Below are 18,729 nucleotides of genomic sequence, written 5' to 3'. Positions count from 1 at the left end.
GGTGAAGGTGGCGTATGTAGGAGTTGGAGAGTAGGGGTGAAGGAGGTTCATGTCGAGAGGGAGTTGGAGATAGGGGTGAAGGAGGTGTATGTCAAGGGAGTTGGAGAGTAGACGTGAATGAGGTGTATGTAGAGGGAGTTGGAGAGTTGGGGTGAAGGTGGTGTATGTAGAAGGAGTTGGAGAGTAGGGGTGAAGGAGGTGTATGTAGGGAGGGAGTTGGAGATAGGGGTGAAGGAGGTGTATGTCAAGGGAGTTGGAGAGTAGACGTGAATGAGGTGTATGTAGAGGGAGTTGGAGAGTAGGGGTGAAGGTGGTGTATGTAGAAGGAGTTGGAGAGTAGGGGTGAAGGAGCTGTATGTCGAGGGATTTGGAGAGTAGCAGTGAAGGAGGTGCATGTAGAGAGTGAGTTGGGGAGTAGTGGTGAAGGAGGTGTATGTAGAGGGAGATGGAGAGTAGGGGTGAAGGAGGTGTATGCAGAGGGATTTCGAGCGTAGGGGTGAAGGAGGTGCATGTTGAGGGAGTTGGAGAGCAGGGGTGAAGGTGGTGTATGTAGAGAGGGAGTTGGGCTGAAGGAGGTGTATGTAGAGGGAGTTGGAGAGTAGTGGTGAAGGAGGTGTATGCAGAGAGCGATTTGCAGAGTACGGGTGAAGGAGGTGTATGTCGAGAGGGAGTGAGCGAGTAGGGGTGAACGAGCTGTATGTAGAGGGAGATGGAGAGTAGGGATGAAGGAAGTTTATGTAGAGAGGGAGTTGGAGAGTAAGGGTGAAGGAGGTGTATATAGAGGGAATTGGAGAGTAGGGGTGAAGGCGGTGTATGTCGAGGGAGTTGAACAGTAGGGTGAAGGAGGTGTATGTAGAGGGATTTGGAGTACTGTTGAAGGAGGTCTATGTTGAGGGAGTCGGAGAGTATAGGTGAAGGAGGTATATGTAGAGAGTGAGTTGGGGAGTAGGCGTGAAAGAGGTGTATGTAGGGAGGAGTTGAGGAGTAGGGGTGAAGGTGGTGTATGTAGAGGGAGTTGGAGACTAGGGGTGAAGGAGGTGTATGTTGAGTGAGTTGGAGAGTAAGGGTGAAGGAGGTTTATGTGGAGGGAGTTGGAGAGTAGGTGTGAATGAGGTGTATGTAGAGCGAGTTGGGGAGTAGGGGTGAAGGAGGTGCATCTCGAGAGGGAGTTGGAGAGTAGGGGTGAAGGAGGTGTATGTCGAGGGAGTTGGAGAGTAGGTGTGAAGGAGGTGTATGTAGAGGGAGTTGGAGAGTAGGGGTGAAGGAGGAGCATGTCGAGGGAGTTGGAGAGTAGGGGTGAAGGAGGTTTATATCGAGAGGGAGTGAGAGAGTAGGAGTGAAGGAGGTTTATATCGAGAGGGAGTGAGAGAGTAGGGGTGAAGGAGGTGTATGTCGAGGGAGTTGGAGAGGCGGGGTGAAGGAGGTGTATGTTGAAGGAGTTGGAGAGTGGGGTGAAGGAGGTGTATGTTGAGAGAGAGTGGGGAGTAGGGGTGAAGGAGGTGTATGTGGAGTGAGTTGCAGAGTAGGGGTGAAGGTAGTGTATGTAGAGGGAGTTGGAGAGTAGGTGTGAAGGAGGTGTATGTAGAGGGAGTTGGAGAGTAGGTGTGAAGGAGGTGTATGTAGAAGGAGTTGGAGAGTAGGGGTGAAGGAGGTGTATGTAGAGGGAGTTGGGGACTAGGGGTGAAGGTGGTGTATGTAGAGGGAGTTGGAAAGTATGGGTGGAGGATTTCTATGGCGAGGGAGTTGGAGAATAGGGGTGAAAGTGGTGTATGTAGAGGGAGTTGGAGAGTCGGGGTGAAGGTGGTGTATGTGGAGGGAGTTGGAGAGTAGCGGTTCAGGAGGTGTATGCAGAGGGAATTGGCGAGTCGGGGTTCAGGAGGTGTATGCAGAGAGGGAGTTGGGAAGTTGGGGTGAAGGAGGTATATGTCGCGGGAGTTTGAGAGTAGGGGTGAAGGAGGTGTAAGTAGAGGTAGTTGGCGAGTAAGGGTGAAGGAGACATATATAAAAGGGAGTTGGTGAGTAGGGGTGAAGGAGGTGTCAGTGAGGGACTTGGAGAGTAGGGGTGAAGGAGGTGTATGTAGAGTGAGTTGGAGAGTAGGGGAGAAGGAGGTGTATGTAGAGGGAGTTGGGGAGTCGGGGTGAAGGTGGTTTATGTGGAGGGAGTTGGAGAGTAGGGGTGAAGGAGGTGTATGTAGAGGGAGTTGAAGAATAGGAGTGAAGGATGTGTATGTAGAGAGGGAGTGAGAGAGTAGGGGTGAAGGAGGTGTACGTAGAGAGGGATTTGGGGAGTAGGGGTGAAGGAGATGTATGCAGCGCGAGTTGGAGAGTAAGCTGAAGGAGGGATATGTAGAGTGAGTTGGAGAGTAGGGGTGAAGGAGTTTTATGTAGAAAGGGAGTTGGAGAGTAGGAGTGAAGGAGGTGTATGTTGAGGCAGTTGGAGAGTAGGGGTGAAGGAGGTGTATGTAGAGGGAGTTGGAGAGTAGGGTTGAAGGAGGTGTATGTAGAGAGGGATTTGGGGAGTCGGGGTGAAGGAGGTGTATGTAGAGGGAGTCGGAGAGTAGGGGTGAAGGATGTGTATGTAGAGAGAGTTGGAGAGTAGGGGTGAAGGAGGTGTATGTCGAGAGAGTTGGGGAGTAGGGGTGAAGGAGGTGTATCTCGAGAGTGAGTTGGAGAGTAGGGGTGAAGGAGGCCTCTGTCGAAAGGGGGTTGGGGAAGTCGGGGTGAAGGTGGTGTATGTAGAGAGGGAGTTGGAGAGTAGGGGTGAAGGAGGTCTATGTAGAGAGGAGTTGAAGAGTAGGAGTGAAGGAGGTGTATGTAGAGAGGGAGTTGGAGAGTAGGGGTGAAGTTGGTGTATGCAGAGAGCGAGTTGGAGAGTAGGGGTAAAGGAGGTGTATGTAGAGGGAGTTGGAGAGTAGGGGTAAAGGAGGTGTATGTAGAGGGAGTTGGAGAGTAGGGGTGAAGGAGGTGCATGTCGAGGGAGTTGGAGAGTAGGGGTGAAGGAGATGTATCTCGAGAGGGAGTTGGAGTGTAGGGTAAAGGAGGTGTCTAGCGGGAGTTGGAGAGTAGGGGTGAAGGAGGTGTATGTAGAGAGGGAGTTGGGGAGTATGGGTGAAGGAGGTGTATGTAGAGAGGGAGAGGGGAGTAGGCGTGAAGAAGGTGTCTGTAGAGAGGGAGTTGGAGAGTAGGGGTGAAGGAGTTGTCTGTAGCGAGGGAGTGAGAGAGTCGGGGTGAAGGTGTTTGTCGAGGGAGTTGGAGAGTAGTGGTCAAGGAGGTGTATGTAGAGGGAGTGAGAGAGTCGGGGTGAAGGTGTTTGTCGAGGGAGTTGGAGAGTATGGGTCAAGGTGGTTTATGTAGAGGGAGTTGGAGAGTAGGAGTGAAGAGGTGTATGTGGCGAGGGAGTTGGAGAGTAGGTGTGAAGGTGGTGTTTGTAGACGGAGTTGGAGAGTAGTGGTGAAGGAGGTGTATGTCGAGAGGGAGTTGGGGTGTCGGGGTGAAGGTGGTTTATGTAAAGGGAGTTGGAGAGTCGGGGCGAAGGAGGTGTTTCTAGCGAGGCAGTGAGAGAGTAGGGGTAAAGGAGGTGTATGCAGGAGGGAGTTGGAGTGTAGGGGTGAAGCCGATGTATGTAGAGGGAGTTGGAGAGTAGGGGTGAAGGAGGTGTATGTCGAGAGGGAGTTGGAGAGTAGGTGTGAAGGAGGTGTATGAGAGGGGGATTTACTGCCCATTAATCACCTCTGTTGTGCTGTGATGGGGTTTATTTTTCTTTAAAATGTTTTGAATTGTGTTTCACTGAATTTCGATGCGGAGCTGCAGTTACTTGCGGGCACTGAGCTGATTCTGGTGAATTAATGTGGATAGTGTTAATTGTGAATAGGTTTGATTGGGATCATTCTGTGCTGAACATGTTGCTGGGCTGTGGGTTTGCCCTCAGTCCCAGTGATGAGGTGCTTTTGACAACAAATCCAGTGACCACTTACATTGTGACATCAAACCCAGGGACCACTTATATTGTGACACGAAATCCAGGGACTACTCGTGTTGTGACACCAAACCCAGGGACCACTTACACTGAGGCATCAAATCCAAGAACCACTTGCACTGTGACTCCAAATCCAGGAATCACTTAAACTGATACTGCAAAATGAAATAGTATATATGGCAGAGAATTGGGCCATTTGGACCAACAAGTCCATGCCGGTGTTTATGCTCCACTTGGGAATTAGAGAGCCTTAGTGTGGGGAATGGTCGTGGTGGTGATGATGAAAGGTGGGTAATGGATGAAGATATGATGGTGGATTCACATGGTGACTGGTGGGGCCTGGTGACAGGTTATTGTCAGAAGACCTTTTCAGAAAGGCTGATAATTGGCTGTAACCAGTGCAACAAATGTATCCATCTATTCTTGTTGCAAAATCCCAAAATCTAATGTCCCTAATTAAATGTCATGTGATAAATGTAGATATGTGGAAAAAAGGCAGAAGATGTGGGTATGGTTGTTAATGAATACTTTGCATCTGTTTTCACAAAAGAGAGGGTCAATGGAGACACTACTATCAAGGAGGAGAAGTGTGACATATTCGATGAAATAAACATAGTGAGGGAGGAAGTATAAAGGGGTTTGGCAGCTTTGAAAGTGGATAAGTCCCCAGATACAGATGAAATGTATCCTAGGCTGTTAAGCGAAGCAAAAGAGGAAATAGCTGAGGCTTTGACAATCATTTTCCAATCCTCTCTGGCTTCTGGTGTGGTGCCAGAGGACTGGAGGACTGCTAATGTGGTACCTTTGTTTAAGAAGGGAGAAAGGGACAGACCGAGTAATTACAGGCTTGTCAGCCTAACATCAGTGGAAAATTATTGGAAAAACTCCTGAAGGACAGGATAAATCTTCACTTAGAAAGACACTGATTAATCAAGGACAGTCAGCACAGATTTGTTAAGGGAAGATCATGTCTGATTAATTTGATTGAATTTTGCGAGGAGGTAACCAGGAGGGCCGATAAAGGCAAAGCATATGATGCAGTGTATATGGATTTTAGCAACGCTTTTGATAAGATCCTGCATGGCAGACTGATCACAAAAGTAAATGCCCATGGGATCCAGGGCAAAGTGGTAAATTGGATCCAAAATTAGCTCAGAGGCAGGAAGCAAAGGGTAATGGTTAATGGGTGCTTTTGCGATTGGAAGGATGTGTCCAGTGGGGTTCTGCAGGGCTCAATACTAGATCCCTTGCTTTTTGTGATACACATCAATGATCTAGACTTGAATATAGGAGGTATGATTAAGAAGTTTAGAGATGATACTAAAATCTACAAGAAATCTACGGACTGCAGGAAGATATTAATCAATTTATCAGGTGGGCAGAACAATGGCAAATGCAATTTAATCCAGAGACATGTGAGGTAATGCGTTTGGGGAGGGCTAACAATGAAAGGAATACACATTAAATTATAGGACACTGAAGTGTAGAGGAACAAAGGGACCTTGGAGTGCATGTCCACAGATCCCTGAAAGTAGCAGGCCAGGTAGATAAGGTGGTTAAGAGGGCATATGGAAAGCTTGCGTATATTAGCCAAGGCATAGAATACAAGAGCAAGGAATCTTGAACTGTATAAACACTGGTTAGGCCACCGCTGGAGTATTGTATGCAGTTCTGTTCACCACATTACAGGAAGGTCATGATTGCACTGGAGAGGGTACAGAGGAAATTTATGCGGATGTTGCCCAGAATGGAGAATCTAAGCTATGAGGACAGATTAGATAGGCTAGATTTTTTTTCATTGGAACAGAGGAGGCTGAAGGGAGACTTCATTGAGGTGTATAAAATTATGAGGGGCTTGGATATAATGGATAGAAAGGACTTATTTCCATTAGCAGAGGGGTCAACAACCAGGGAGCATAAATTTAAAGTAATTAGTAGAAGGTTTAGAGGGGATTTGAGGGGAAATTTCTTCATGTAGAGGGTCATGGGGGGTTGGAACTCACTGCCTGAAAGGGTGGTAGAGGCAGAAGCCCTTGCCACATTTAAAAACTACCTGGATGTGCACCTGAACTGCCATAACCTGCAGGGTTACGGACTAGAGCTGGAAAGTGGGATTAGGCTGGATAGACTTTTGTTGACCAGCATGGACATGTTGGGCTGAAATGGCCTCCTTCCGTGCTGTACACGTCCATGATTCTAAGGAAGGAAACGAGGCTTGCAGGAAACAAGGTTCCTTGAATGAACAGTTTGTGAGGTTGTTTTGTGACTCGTCTGCATGAGGTTAAAATAATGAAATGGAAAAGTGACACTTATATTGTTAATACTGCTTTCTAAGTTAATTATGATCTCCTCAGCCTAATATCCTATTGACTATCACAGCCACCAACCCCAATCCTAACAAATAACCACTAACTCCTAAACCTGCACCCAAATCCCAGCCCCTAACCAAGGATTGTTGACAGCTATCAGTGGAGGAGCTAAAGACCTGATAATGGAAGTATTTAAACAATTATCTCGATGCAAGAAATATTGCAAGGTATGTTAGTAACAAGTAATTATATCAACAAAACTTTCAAAAACAGCAAAAGCAATTACAAAGATCAGAACATTTCGAAGGCTATTGCATGCAGTAACCGCACTCAAAAAGCGTTAAATAATATACAAAATAACGGATTTACAGTCTCACACAAGATTGTTATTCCAAGGTTTGGTTGAAATGAACGTCAGATGAGTGCAATGTAAGACACTCCGATTCAGTCTATGACACCCACAAAAGCCATATACTCAAACGGAACAACCTTGGGATTTGATATGGTAAAAAATGAACTGGGTGAGGAGTGAAATAATCGAGAGTAAGAAAAGGCCCAAAATGGAACAGTTGGTAAGGAAGCATTAATTAGTCTCTTATTTTGGAGAAATCAAATATTCGACAGTGTTTGAAACAAGCAGATTTGTTCAATATTTATAGAAACATAGAAAATAGGTGCAGGAGTAGGCCATTCGGCCCTTCTAGCCTGCACCGCCATTCAATGAGTTCATGGCTGAACATGCAACTTCAGTACCCCATTCCTGCTTTCTCGCCATACCCCTTGATCCTCCTAGTAGTAAGGACTTCATCTAACTCCTTTTTGAATATATTTAGTGAATTGGCCTCAACAACTTTCTGTGGTAGAGAATTCCACAGGTTCACCACTCTCTGGGTGAAGAAGTTCCTCCTCATCTCGGTCCTAAATGGCTTACCCCTTATCCTTAGACTGTGTCCCCTGGTTCTGGACTTCCCCAACATTGGGAACATTCTTCCTGCATCGAACCTGTCTAACCCCGTCAGAATTTTAAACGTTTCTATGAGATCCCTCTCATTCTTCTGAACTCCAGTGAATACAAGCCCAGTTGATCCAGTCTTTCTTGATAGGTCAGTCCCGCCATCCCGGGAATCAGTCTGGTGAACCTTTGCTGCACTCCCTCAATAGCAAGAATGTCCTTCCTCAGGTTAGGAGACCAAAACTGTACACAATACTCCAGGTGTGGCCTCACCAATGCCCTGTACAACTGTAGCAACATCTCCCTGCCCCTGTACTCAAATCCCCTCGCTATGAAGGCCAACATGCCATTTGCTTTCTTAACCACCTGCTGCACCTGCATGCCAACCTTCAATGGTTGATGTACCATGACACCCAAGTCTCTTTGCACCTCCCCTTTTCCTAATCTGTCACCATTCAGATAATAGTCTGTCTCTCTGTTTTTACCACCAAAGTGGATAACCTCACATTTATCCACATTATACTTCATCTGCCATGCATTTGCCCACTCACCCAACCTATCCAAGTCGCTCTGCAGCCTCATAACATCCTCCTCGCAGCTCACACTGCCACCCAACTTAGTGTCATCCGCAAATTTGGAGATACTACATTTAATCCCCTCATCTAAATCATTAATGTACAGTGTAAACAGCTGGGGCCCCAGCACAGAACCTTGCGGTACCCCACTAGTCACTGCCTGCCATTCTGAAAAGTCCCCATTTACTCCTACTCTTTGCTTCCTGTCTGACAACCAGTTCTCAATCCATGTCAGCACACTACCCCCAATCCCATGTGCTTTAACTTTGCACATTAATCTCTTGTGTGGGACCTTGTCGAACGCCTTCTGAAAATCCAAATATACCACATCAACTGGTTCTCCCTTGTCCACTCTACTGGAAACATCAAAAAATTCCAGAAGATTTGTCAAGCATGATTTCCCTTTCACAAATCCATGCTGACTTGGACCTATCATGTCACCTCTTTCCAAATGCGCTGCTATGACATCCTTAATAATTAATTCCATCATTTTACCCACTACTGAGGTCAGGCTGACCGGTCTATAATTCCCTGTTATCTCTCTCCCTCCTTTTTTAAAAAAAAAGTGGGGTTACATTGGCTACCCTCCAATCGATAGGAACTGATCCAGAGTCAATGGAATGTTGGAAAATGACTGTCAATGCATCCACTATTTCCAAGGCCACCTCCTTAAGTACTCTGGGATACAGTCCATCAGGCCCTGGGGATTTATCGGCCTTCAATCCCATCAATTTCCCCAACACAATTTCCCGACGAATAAGGATTTCCTTCAGTTCCTCCTCCTTACTAGACCCTCCGACCCCTTTTATATCCGGACGGTTGTTTGTGTCCTCCTTAGTGAATACCGAACCAAAGTACTTGTTCAATTGGTCCGCCATTTCTTTGTTCCCAGTTATGACTTCCCCCGATTCTGACTGCAGGGGACCTACGTTTGTCTTCACTAACCTTTTTCTCTTTACATATCTATAGAAACTTTTGCAATCCGTCTTAATGTTCCCTGCAAGCTTCTTCTCGTACTCCATTTTTCCTGCCCTAATCAAACCCTTTGTCCTCCTCTGCTGAGTTCTAAATTTCTCCCAGTCTCCGGGTTCACTGCTATTTCTGGCCAATTTGTATGCCACTTCCTTGGCTTTAATACTATCCTGATTTCCCTTGATAGCCACGGTTGAGCCACCTTCCCTTTTTTATTTTTACGCCAGACAGGAATGTACAATTGTTGTAGTTCATCCATGCGGTCTCTAAATGCCTGCCATTGCCCATCCACAGTCAACCCCTTAAGTATCATTCGCCAATCTATCCTAGCCAGTTCACGCCTCATACCTTCAAAGTTAGCCTTCTTTAAGTTCTGGACCATGGTCTCTGAATTAACTGTTTCATTCTCCGTCCGAATGCAGAATTCCACCATATTATGGTCACTCTCCCCCAAGGGGCCTCGCACAACGAGATTGATAATTAATCCTCTCTCATTACACAACACCCAGTCTAAGATGGCCTCCCCCCTAGTTGGTTCCTCGACATATTGGTCTAAAAAACCATCCCTTATGCACTCCAGGAAATCCTCCTCCACCGTATTGCTTCCAGATGGGTTAGCCCAATCTATGTGCATATTAAAGTCACCCATTATAACTGCTGCACCCTTATTGCATGAACCCCTAATTTCCTGTTTGATGCCCTCCCCAACATCACTACTACTGTTTGGAGGTCTGTACACAACTCCCACTAACGTTTTTTGTCCTTTGGTGTTCTGCAGCTCTACCCATATAGATTCCACATCATCCAAGCTAATGTCTTTCCTAACTATTGCATTAATCTCCTCTTTAACCAGCAATGCTACCCCACCTCCTTTTCCTTTTATTCTATCCTTCCTGAATGTTGAATACCCCTGGATGTTGAGTTCCCAGCCCTGATCATCCTGGAGCCACGTCTCCGTAATCCCAATCACATCATATTTGTTAACATCTATTTGCAGAGTTAATTAATCCACCTTATTGCGGATACTCCTTGCATTAAGACACAAAGCCTTCCGGCTTGTTTTTTAACACCCTTTGTCCTTTTAGAATTTTGCTGTACAGTGGCCCTTTTTGTTCTTTGCCTTGGGTTTCTCTGCCCTCCACTTTTCCTCATCTCCTTTCTGTCTTTTGCATTTGCCTCCCTTTTGTCTCCCTCTGTCTCCCTGCATTGGTTCCCATCCCTCTGCCATATTAGTTTAACTCCTCCCCAACAGCACTAGCAAACACTCCCCCTGGGACATTGGTTCCGGTCCTGCCCAGGTGCAGACCGTCCGGTTTGTACTGGTCCCACCTCCCCCAGAACCGGTTCCAATGCCCCAGGAATTTGAATTCCTCCCTGGCTGCACCACTGCTCAAGCCACGTATTCATCTGCGCTATCCTGCGATTCCTACTCTGACTAGCACATGGCACTGGTAGCAATCCCGAGATTACTACTTTTGAGGTCCTACTTTTTAAATTTAGCTAGCTCCTTAAATTCGTTTCATAGGACCTCATCCCTTTTTTTACCTATGTCGTTGGTACTAATGTGCACGACGACAACTGGCTGATCTCCGTCGCTTTTTAGAATGTCCTGCACCCGCTCCGAGACATCCTTGACCCTTGCACCAGGGAGGCAACATACCATCCTGGAGTCTTGGTTGTGGCCGCAGAAACGCCTATCTATTCCACTTACAATTGAATCCCCTATCACTATCGCTCTCCCACTCTTTTTCTTGCTCTCCTGTGCAGCAGAGCCAGCCACGGTGCCATGAACTTGGCTGCTGCTGCCCTCCCCTGATGAGTCATCCCCCTCAACAGTACCCAAAGCAGTGTATCTGTTTTGCAGGGGGATGACCACAGGGGACCCCTGCACTACCTTCCTTGCACTGCTCTTCTTGTTGGTCTTCCATTCCCTATCTGGCTGTGGACCCTTTCCCTGCGGTACGACCAACTCGCTACACGTGCTACTCACGTCATTCTCAGCATCGTGGATGCTCCAGAGTGAATCCACCCTCAGCTCCAACTCTGCGACGCGGTCCGTCAGGAGCTCGAGGTGGATACACTTCCTGCACACGTAGTCGTCAGGGACACTGGAGTCGTCCCTGAGTTCCCACATGGTACAAGAGGAGCATAACACCCGACCGAGCTCTCCTGCCATGACTTAACCCCTAGATAGGCAACAACAATGTTAAAGTTTACTCACTGTTATCGAAGAGAAAAAAGAAAAACTACTCACCAATCACTTACCCCCTTGGCTGTGACGTCACCTTTTGATTTCTTTCTACTTTTTTGCCTTCTCTCCCCGCTGCAGCTGCACAGGTACACCTCTCGCTGCCACTGAGCCTTTATAGACCTCCCGACTCCAGGAACTCCCGCCTCTCGCTGCCGCTGAGCCTTTATAGGCCTCACCAACGCCAGGAACTCCCGCCTCTCGCTGCCGCTGAGCCTTTATATGCCTCACCAACAGGAACTCCCGCCTCTCGGACTGAGGCCGCCTCTCGCTGCCGCCGAGCCTTTCTAGGCCTCACCAACGCCAGGAACTCCCGCCTCTCGGACTGCCGCCGCCTCTCACTGCCGCTGAGCCTTTATATGCCTCACCAACAGGAACTCCCGCCTCTCGCTGCTGCCGAGCCTTTATAGGCCTCACCAACGCCAGGAACTCCCGCCTCTTGGACTGCCGCCGAGCCTTTCTAGGCCTCACCAACGCCAGGAACTCCCGCCTCTCGGACTGCCGGCGCCTCTCACTGCCGCTGAGCCTTTATCGGCCTCACCAACGCCAAGAACTCCTGCCTCTCAGACTGCCGCCGCCTCGCGCTGCCGCTGAGCCTTTATAGGCCTCACCATGCCAGGAGCTCCCGCCTCTCGGACTGCTGCCGCTGAGCCTTTATAGGCCTCACCAACGCCAGGAACTACCGCCTCTCGGACTGCCAGAACATTAATTTCCAGCTCAGGTCCATAGGGGTTATTAAGAGCATCAGAAACAAAGTTTAATTGCCTTAATAAACATGGTTCAGTGCCCAATGCAATCACAGTAAATCCTCTTCTATTCATTAAGGTGGGCGTTCAATGGAAAGGTTTTCCCCCAGCATTCCCAGCGGGCGAGAATGTGCCGCACCCAGACTACAAGAGCGCAGGCGCAGATCCTGGCTGGGTTTGGAGTCTGCGCGATGAGTGTAATAGCAGAGGCGACACGTTTCACATAGAATCCACAGAAGCAGCTATTTGAGCGGGGTGAAGAGGAGTAACGGACCAGCAGGGAGCCCGGGCGGTTTTCTAAACCACGCCGCAAGCCCGGAATATCGGCGGTCGCAGCTTCGGGGCTTTCTTCAAGTTGTATCAGAAACGAGGGTACTATGCTTAAACAAAGGGGACTACAGTGGGATGAGGGCAGAGTTGGCTAAAGTAGACTGGAAACAAGGACTAAACGGTGGCACAATTGAGGAACAGTGGAGGACTTTTAAGGAGCTCTTTCATAGTGCGCAAAAAATATATATTCCAGTGAAAAAGAAGGGCGGTAAGAGAAGGGATAACCAGCCGTGGATAACCAAGGAAATAAAGGAGAGTATCAAATTAAAAACCAATGCGTATAAGGTGGCCAAGGTTAGTGGGAAACTAGAAGATTGGGAAAATTTTAAACGACTGCAAAGAATGACTAAGAAAGCAATAAAGAAAGGAAAGATAGATTACGAAAGTAAACTGGCGCAAAACATAAAAACAGATAGTAAAAGCTTTTACCGATATATAAAACGGAAGAGAGTGACTAAAGTAAATGTTGGTCCCTTAGAAGATGAGAAGGGAGATTTAATAATGGGAAATGTGGAAATGGCTGAGACCTTAAACAATTATTTTGCTTCCGTCTTCACAGTGGAAGACACAAAAACAATGCCAAAATTTGCAGGCCACAGGAATGTGGGAAGGGAGGACCTTGAAACAATCACTATCACTAGGGGGGTAGTGCTGGACAGGCTAATGGGACTGAAGGTAGACAAGTCCCCTGGTCCTGATGAAATACATCCCAGGGTATTAAAAGAGATGGCTGAAGTTATAGCAGATGCATTCGTTATAATCTACCAAAATTCTATGGACTCTGGGGAGGTACCAGCGGATTGGAGAACAGCTAATGTAACGCCTCTGTTTAAAAAAGGGGGCAGGCAAAAGGAAGGTAACTATAGGCTGGTTAGTTTAACATCTGTAGTGGGGAAAATGCTTGAAACTATCATTAAGGAAGAAATAGCGGGACATCTGGATAGGAATAGTGCAATCAAGCAGACGCAGCATGGATTCATGAAAGGGAAATCATGTTTAACTAATTTACTGGAATTCTTTGAGGATATAATGAGCATGGTGGATAGAGGTGTACCGATGGATGTGGTGTATTTAGATTTCCAAAAGGCATTCGATAAGGTGCCACACAAAAGGTTACTACAGAAGATAAAGGTACGCGGAGTCAGAGGAAATGTATTAGCATGGATAGAGAATTGGCTGGCGAACAGAAAGCAGAGAGTCGGGATAAATGGGTCCTTTTCCGTTTGGAAATCAGTGGTTAGTGGTGTGCCACAGGGATCAGTGCTGGGACCACAACTGTTTACAATATACATAGATGACCTTGAAGAGGGGACAGAGTGTAGTGCAACAAAATTTGCAGATGACACTAAGATTAGTGGGAAAGCGGGTTGTGTAGAGGACTCAGAGAGACTGCAAGGAGATTTGGATAGGTTAAGCGAATGGGCTAAGGTTTGGCAGATGGAATACAATGTCGGAAGGTGTGAGGTCATCCACCTTGGGGAAAAAAAACAGTAAAAGGGAATATTATTTGAATGGGGAGAAATTACAACATGTTGTGGTGCAAAGGGACCTGGGGGTCCTTGTGCATGAAACTCTTTTTGGAGTTCATCTGCAAAACAAAAAACATTAAACCGTGCCACCCGACCTGGGTGACACACCAGACATTTACAAGGCCCTTTTTTCCTTTTTTTTTTTGTGTTTTTCATTTTTTATGGGGTTTTTTTTTTGGGCGCTAAAATCACATTTTTCCAGTGCCCCCTATAAAAGGAGAGGGGGACACTAAAAGCACCGGCAATTAAAACAAATTAAACTTTAAAACGTAAAATCAAATTAAAATTTGGTTGCCGGGCGTGATGATGCACTCCAGTCCCTCCGGTGCCCACCTCTCGTCCTTGTGCATGAAACTCTTTTAGAGTTTATCTGTAAAACATAAAACATTAAACCGTGCCACCCGCCCTGGATGACACAGCAGACATTTACAAGGCCCCTTTTTTTTCTTTTTTCTTTTCTTTTTTTTTTGGGGCGCTAAAATCAACTTTTTTCCGGTGCCCCCTATAAAAGGGAAGGGGACACTAAAAGCACCGGCAATTAAAACAAATTAAACTTTAAAACGTAAAATCAAATTAAAATTTGGTTGCCGGGCGTGATGATGCACTCCAGTCCCTCTGGTGCCCACCTCTCGTCCTTGTGCATGAAACTCTTTTGAGTTTACCTGAAAATAAACATAAACATTAAACCGTGCCACCCGCCCTGGGTGACACAGCAGACATTTTCAAGGCCCCTTTTTTTTTTTTCCTTTTTTTTTTTTTTGGGGCGCTAAAATCAAATTTTTTCCAGTGCCCCCTATAAAAGGGGAGGGGGACACTAAAAGCACCGGCAATTAAAACAAATTAAACTTTAAAACGTAAAATCAAATTAAAATTTGGTTGCCGGGTGTGATGATGCACTCCAGTCCCTCCGATGCCCACCTCTCGTCCTTGTGCATGAAACTCTTTTTGGAGTTCACCTGCAAAACATAAAACATTAAACGGTGCCACCCGACCTGGGTGACACTCCAGACATTTACAAGGCCCTTTTTTTTTTTCCCCCCTTTTTTTTGTTTTTTTTTGTGTTTTCCTTTTTTTGGTTTTTTTTTGGGCACTAAAATCACAATTTTCCCCAGTGCCCCCTATAAAAGGGAAGGGGGACACTAAAAGCACCGGCAATTAAAACAAATTAAACTTAAAAACGTAAAATCAAATTAAAATTTGGTTGCCGGGCGTGATGATGCACTCCAGTCCCTCTGGTGCCCACCTCTCGTCCTTGTGCATGAAACTCTTTTGAGTTAACCTGCAAAAACATAAAACATTAAAACCATGCCACCCGACCTGGGTGACACAGCAGACATTTTCAAGGCCCCTTTTTTTTTTGGTTTTTGGTTTTTTTTTGGGGCGCTAAAATCAAATTTTTCCAGTGCCCCCTATAAAAGGGAAGGGGGACACTAAAAGCACCGGCAATTAAAACAAATTAAACTTAAAAACGTAAAATCAAATTAAAATTTGGTTGCCGGGCGTGATGATGCACTCCAGTCCCTCTGGTGCCCACCTCTCGTCCTTGTGCATGAAACTCTTTTGAGTTTAATTATTTTTTTTGGTTTTTTTTTTGGGGCGCTAAAATCAAATTTTCCCAGTGCCCCCTATAAAAGGGGAGGGGGACACTAAAAGCACCGGCAATGAAAACAAATTAAACTTTAAAACGTAAAATCAAATTAAAATTTGGTTGCCGGGCGTGATGATGCACTCCAGTCCCTCCGATGCCCACCTCTTGTCCTTGTGCATGAAACTCTTTTTGGAGTTCACCTGCAAAACATAAAACATTAAACGGTGCCACCCGACCTGGGTGACACTCCAGACATTTACAAGGCCCTTTTTTTTTTCCCCCCTTTTTTTTGTTTTTTTTTTGTGTTTTCCTTTTTTTGGTTTTTTTTTGGGCACTAAAATCACAATTTTCCCCAGTGCCCCCTATAAAAGGGAAGGGGGACACTAAAAGCACCGGCAATGAAAACAAATTAAACTTTAAAACGTAAAATCAAATTAAAATTTGGTTGCCGGGCGTGATGATGCACTCCAGTCCCTCTGGTGCCCACCTCTCGTCCTTGTGCATGAAACTCTTTTGAGTTTACCTGCAAAACATAAAACATTAAAACCATGCCACCCGACCTGGGTGACACAGCAGACATTTTCAAGGCCCCCTTTTTTTTTTTCCAAATTATTTTTTGGGGTTTTTTTTTGGGGCGCTAAAATCAAATTTTCCCAGTGCCCCCTATAAAAGGGGAGGGGGACACTAAAAGCACCGGCAATTAAAACAAATTAAACTTTAAGACGTAAAATCAAATTAAAATTTGGTTGCCGGGCGTGATGATGCACTCCAGTCCCTCTGGTGCCCACCTCTCGTCCTTGTGCATGAAACTCTTTTGAGTTAACCTGCAAAAACATAAAACATTAAAACCATGCCACCCGACCTGGGTGACACAGCAGACATTTTCAAGGCTCCTTTTTTTTTTTGGTTTTTGGTTTTTTTTTGGGGCGCTAAAATCAAATTTTTCCAGTGCCCCCTATAAAAGGGAAGGGGGACACTAAAAGCACCGGCAATTAAAACAAATTAAACTTAAAAACGTAAAATCAAATTAAAATTTGGTTGCCGGGCGTGATGATGCACTCCAGTCCCTCTGGTGCCCACCTCTCGGCCTTGTGCATGAATCCCAAAAGGTTAGTTTGCAGGTGCAGCAGGTAATCAGGAAGGCGAATGGAATGTTGGCCTTCATTGTGAAAGGGATGGAGTACAAAAGCAGAGAGGTGTTGCTGCAACTGTATAAGGTATTGGTAAGGCCGCACCTGGAGTACTGCGTGCAGTTTTGGTCACCTTACTTAAGGAAGGATATACTAGCTTTGGAAGGGGTATAGAGACGATTCACTAGGCTGATTCCAGAAATGAGGGGGTTATCTTATGATGATAGATTGAGTCGACTGGGTCTTTACTCCTTGGAGTTCAGAAGGATGAGGGGTGATCTTATAGAAACATTTAAAATCATGAAAGGGATAGACAAGATAGAGGCAGAGAGGTTGTTTCCATTGGTGGGGGAGACTAGAACTAGGGGGCACAGCCTCAAAATACGGAGGAGCCAATTTAAAACCGAGTTGAGAAAAAATTTCTTCTCCCAGAGGGTTGTGAATCTGTGGAATTCTCTGCCCGAGGAAGCAGTTGAGGCTAGCTCATTGAATGTTTTCAAGTCAAAGATAGATAGATTTTTAACCAATAAGGGAATTAAGGGTTACGGGGAGAGGGCGGGTAAGTGGAGCTGAGTCCATGACCAGATCAGCCATGATCTTATTGAATGGCGGAGCAGGCTCGAGGGGCTAGATGGCCTACTCCTGTTCCTAATTCTTATGTTCTTATGTTCTTCCGGCCACAGGCCCAGTGTAACGGCAGCCATCTTTGTGCAGGAAGGCAGGTTCAGCGCGCCGCCATCTTGATTCGGTGAGGAGGAAAACGCATGCACGGCCATCTTGGTGCAGGAACAAAGTGAGTGTGCAACTGAACCCAGCCAGAGCCAGCACCTTCAGGGTAGGAGAGGGAGGGGAACCAGTTAGTGTAGAACTGAACCCTGCCAGAATTGGTGGTGAAAACTCTCCATATGCCCGAAATGAAACTCGCAAAACAAGTGCTCCACTCGGAGCTTCGACACGGCAGGGACAAAGGGTGGGCGGGGCTTCAGGGTGTCTGTCAGTTTGATTGGACCACATGTTTGTGACCCCTGAAAGGGAGCCATGTTGTGCTGACCCCATTGGGCCAGCCCGGGCTCACCCCATTGGGCCAGCACAAAAGACCCAGTATCCAGCAGAGTAAATCAGCAGCTCATTGATTTTATTCTCACTCTGTGCACAGCGGGTGCAGAACTGAACCAAACCTTATAAGCTGGAAATGCATCATCGTAGTCACACTGGGAAAAGGCTGTTCACCTGCTCTGAGTGCGGGAAAGGATTCACTCAGTCATCCAACCTGCTGAGATTCCAGCGAGTTCACAAGTAACTGCAGGGGTTGTATTCTAATGTTATTGCTGCTCTTAATCACATCCTGACTGAATCGTGTTAGTTCTGTTAGTTGGGGTTTGTTCTGCTGAAAATAACTGGGCTGGAGTTTAATATTTTGATATTTGAAATAAAAGTGTGTCGATATTTGATGTCTCCAAGATAAGAAGAGACTAATTGATGTCCTGTTACTGACTACTCCATTTTGGGTCTTTTCTCCTTTCTAACTCTGGAATATTTCAGTTCTCATACCTTCGGTTACTCGCAGGGACAAGTCCCAATTTCCCTTCCCTTCCAGAGTGCCTCTCCTAGCCTTGATATCGAGGGAAGGTGTCGGTAACATGCCTGGGATCACTAAACACAAAACCCAGTCTGTTAATCATTCAGATACTGGACTTAGCATGTGTCCCACAGCATCTCTCTCACCTTCGATGTGTGAATGGAGCATCACGCATTTATAATGTTGAGTCAGGTGGGATCACGAGTCTCACAGGCTGAACGATTGGTTGAAGGTGCATCCACACACACGTGTCCTGTTTCTCCCGCTGTAATTGGTGTTTTTACAAAGGCCGATGATAAGGTGATCCTGATCAATACGCGGAATCTGTCAAATCTTGTCGTGATGTTTGGATTGAGTTTCCCTGCAGATCCTCCCCTTCTAATACCCTGCAAATAAATAGTGGTTACAAACATTGTTACTTTAAGGACAGGATAGAAATTTAGAACAGACAATTCTTGATTCGATAGAACATTCTGTCCCCTCCTGTCCCCCGTAAGCTGTCAATTCCTTATTCTAGACACTCTCCTTCCATCCTCACTGTCAAAAATCAACAATTGTTTCATCGTCTGAGATCATCCCAAGCTCGGGGGAACACCGGAGGAGCAGTTTGTTGTTCAGGGATTGGCAATAAATGCTGGCCTTGCCAGCAACACCCATAGCCCAAGAACAAATTAAAATAAATTTGTATATTTAAAATAGATGTAAAGCCTCTACAGAAATACTTGTTCCTGAAACACTTTTCCATTGTGCGGACAGAGTCTGTTTAACAACCTAATCTCCCCCAGAGCCCGCTTC

At 46.2% G+C, this 18,729-nt stretch overlaps 1 long non-coding RNA gene across 2 annotated transcripts in view; it reads left to right on the top strand.

The window, feature by feature from the left end:
- LOC139232628 (uncharacterized) overlaps positions 1-11,884 on the top strand; it is a 156,485-nt gene extending 144,601 nt beyond the window's left edge. For both annotated transcript variants that reach the window (XR_011588059.1, XR_011588060.1), the window contains one exon: positions 11,114-11,884. This is a non-coding gene — a long non-coding RNA (uncharacterized lncRNA). The remainder of the gene's footprint in view (positions 1-11,113) is intronic.
- Positions 11,885-18,729: the final 6,845 nt, after the last annotated feature.

The sequence above is a fragment of the Pristiophorus japonicus genome, chromosome 20, assembly GCF_044704955.1.
Source record: "Pristiophorus japonicus isolate sPriJap1 chromosome 20, sPriJap1.hap1, whole genome shotgun sequence".
Classification (NCBI taxonomy): domain Eukaryota; kingdom Metazoa; phylum Chordata; class Chondrichthyes; family Pristiophoridae; genus Pristiophorus; species Pristiophorus japonicus.
Note: the sequence above shows the minus strand (reverse complement) of the source record. Positions and strands in the feature narration are given on the sequence as shown.